This window comes from Coturnix japonica, unplaced genomic scaffold (genome assembly GCF_001577835.2).
Source record: "Coturnix japonica isolate 7356 unplaced genomic scaffold, Coturnix japonica 2.1 chrUnrandom603, whole genome shotgun sequence".
In the NCBI taxonomy this organism is placed as follows: Eukaryota; Metazoa; Chordata; class Aves; order Galliformes; family Phasianidae; genus Coturnix; species Coturnix japonica.
The window spans coordinates 17,199-20,548 of record NW_015439976.1 but is presented as its reverse complement, the minus strand read 5'-3'; the positions used below and the strand labels follow the sequence as shown (position 1 = coordinate 20,548).

At 54.6% G+C, this 3,350-nt stretch overlaps 1 long non-coding RNA gene across 2 annotated transcripts in view; it reads left to right on the top strand.

Annotated features, from left to right (window-relative positions):
• LOC107307447 overlaps positions 1-3,350 on the top strand; it is a 37,816-nt gene that overhangs the window by 25,967 nt on the left and 8,499 nt on the right. For both annotated transcript variants that reach the window (XR_004305814.1, XR_001552409.1), the window contains exon 5: positions 530-694. This is a non-coding gene — a long non-coding RNA (uncharacterized LOC107307447). The remainder of the gene's footprint in view (positions 1-529; positions 695-3,350) is intronic.

The window sequence follows — 3,350 nt, the reverse complement described above, 5'->3', positions numbered from 1 at the left end:
TGGGGGTTCTATGGGGATAATGGGGGTCCTGTGGGGTATGGAACCTTCTATGGGGTATGGAGGCTCCTATGGAGGTAATGGGGCTCCTATGGGGGTAATGGGGGTCCTATGGGGTATGGAGGCTCCTATGGGGGTAATGGGGGTCCTATGGGGGTAATGGGGGTCCTATGGGGTATGGAGGCTCCTATGGGGGTAGTGGGGCTCCTATGGGGTATGGAGGCTCCTATGGGGGTGATGGAGGTCCTATGGGGATAATGGGGGCCCTATGGGGTATGGAGGCTCCTATGGGGATAATGGGGCTCCTATGGGGTATGGAGGCTCCTATGGGGGCCCTGGGGTCCCATGGAGGTATAGGATGGTCCCATAGTCCTGGCTGGCCATAGAGTATTGGATGAAGGGGGGGGGTGATGAAGGGACACCCCATAGCATTGTAGGGTCACCCCATGGTATCAGATGGGGGGGTGGGGGGGTGTCTGTGCCCCACAGCGACCACCCCCTTCATCCTCCCCCCCTTTAATCTCTATCCCAGGGTGGGGGCTGGCGCTTCCCCCGCTACAACTGCACGGTGGGGGTCCCCCCCCCAGGCTGGGCCCTGCTGCACCCGGGGAGGTTGACACACAGAGCTGAGCTGCTGCCCACAACCGGGGGAACCCACTACGCGCTGGTGACGCTGCTGGACCCATGAGGGACTATGGTGACTGTGGGGGCAATGGGGGCAATGGGGACATTGGGGTCAGTGGGGAGATTGGGATCAACGGGGTCAATGGGGGCAAATGGGACATTGGGGTCAATGGGGGCATTGGGGTCAATGGGGACATTGGGGTCAATGGGGGCAATGGGGACATTGGGGTCAATGGGGTCAATGGAGACATTGGGGTCAATGGGGTCAATGGGGACACTGAGATCAATGGGGTCATTGGGATCAATGAGGACATTGGGGTCAATGGGGGCAATGGGGATATTGGGGTCAATGGGGTCATTGGGGACATTGGGGACAATGGGGACACTGAGATCCATGGGGTCAATGGGGACATTGAGGTCAATGGGGTAAATGGGGTCAGTGGGGACATTGAGGTCAATGGGGGTCAATGGGGGTCATAATGGGACATTGGGTCAATTGGGGCAATTGGGGTCAATGGCGGACATTGGGTCAATGGGGGCAATGGGGACATTGGGGGTCCAATGGGGTCAATGGAGACCATTGGGGTCAATGGGGTCAATGGGACAACTGAGATCAATGGGGTCAATGGGATCAAATGAGGACATGGGGGTCAATGGGGCAATGGGGATATTGGGGTCAATGGGGTCATTGGGGACATTGGGACAATGGGGACACTGAGATCCATGGGTCAATGGGGACATTGAAGGTCAATGGGTGAAATGGGGTCAGGTGGGGACATTGAGGTCAATGAGGACAATGGGGTCAATGGGGAATTGGGGTCAATGGGGACATTGGGGTCAATGGGGACATCTGAGATCAATGGGGTCAATGGATCAATGGGGACATAGGGGTCAATGGGGCATTGGGATCAATGGGGTTGTTGGGGTCATTGGGATCAATGGGGTCAATGGGGGCATTGGGATCAATGGGGTTGTTGGGGTCATTGGATCAATGGGGTCAATTGGGGACATTGGGGTCAATGGGGACACTGAGATCAATGGGTCAATGGATCAATGGGGACATAGGGGTCAATGGGGCCATTGGGATCAATGGGGTTAATTGGGACTCTGAGATCAATGGGGTCAATGGGGACACTGAGGTCAATGGGGTCAATGGGGACATTGGGGTCAATTGGGGACATTGGGGTCAGTGGGGTCATGGGGACATTGGGTCAGGGGGACATTGGATCAATGGGGACATTGGGATCAATGGGACACTGAGATCAGTGGGGTCAATGGGGACATTGGGTCAGTGGGGACATTGGGGTCAATGAGGACAATGGGGTCAATGGGGGCATTGGATCAATGGGGTTGTTGGGGTCATTGGGATCAATGGGGTTGTTGGGTCATTGGGATCAATGGGGAGATTGGGGTCATTGGGGTCAATGGGGACATTGGGGTCAATGGGGACACTGAGGTCAATGGGGTCAATGGGATCAATGGGGCATTGGGTCATTGGGACAATGGGGTCAATGGGGATATTGGATCAATGGGTCAATGCGGACATTGGGGTCAGTGGGGACACTGAGGTCAATGGGGTCATTGGGATCAAATGAGGAACATTGGGGTCGCAATGGGGCAATGGGGATATTGGGGTCAATGGGGACATTGGGATCAATGGGGACATTGGGATCAATGGGGACACTGAGATCCATGGGGTCAATGGGGACATTGAGGTAATGGGGTCAATGGGACATTGGGGTCAATGGGGTCAATGGGGACATTGGGGTCATTGGGATCAATGGGGAAGATTGAGACAGTGGGGACATTGAGGTTAATGAGGACAAGGGGTCAATGGGGCAATGGGGACATTGGGGTCAATGGGGTCAATGGAGACATTGGGGTCAATGGGGGCAATGGGACAGTGGGGTCAAGGGGTCAATGGGACACTGAGATCATGGGGTCAATGGGAACATTAGGGAGATTGGGGTCGTTGGGAACAATGGGATCAATGGGGTCAAATGGGGTAAATGGGTCAGTGGGACATTGAAGTCAATAAGGACACTGAGATCAATGGGGTCAATGGGGACATCGGGTCAATGGGGTTGTTGGGGTCATTGGGATCAATGGGGAGATTGAGGACATTGGGGTCAATGGGGCCATTGGGGTCAATGAGGACATTGGGTCATTGAGGTCAATGGGGTCAATGGGAACATTGGGGTCAATGAGGACACTGAGATCAATGGGAACATTGGGACCAATGAGGACATTGGGGTCAATGGAGACATTGAGGTTAATGAGGACAATGGGGTCAATGGGGCAATGGGGACATTGGGTCAATGGGTCAATGGAGACATTGGGGTCAATGGGGACACTGAGATCAGTGGGCTCAATGGGGTCAATGGGGCCATTGGGTGGCAATGGGGTTAATGGGGACTCTGAGATCAATGGGGTCAATGGGACATGAAGGTCAATGAGGACAATGGGGTCAATAGGGACATTGGGGTCATTGGGGTCAATGGGGACATTGGGGTCATTGGGGTTAATGGGGAGATTGGGGCAATGGGGTCAATGGGGACATTGGGTCAACGGGGATATTGGGATCAATGGGTCAATGCGACATTGGGGTCAGTGGGGACACTGAGGTCAAATGGGGTCATTGGGATCATGAGGACATTGGGGTCAATGGGGCAATGGGGATATTGGGGTCATTGGGTGACATTGGATCAATGGGGACAGTTGGGATCAAT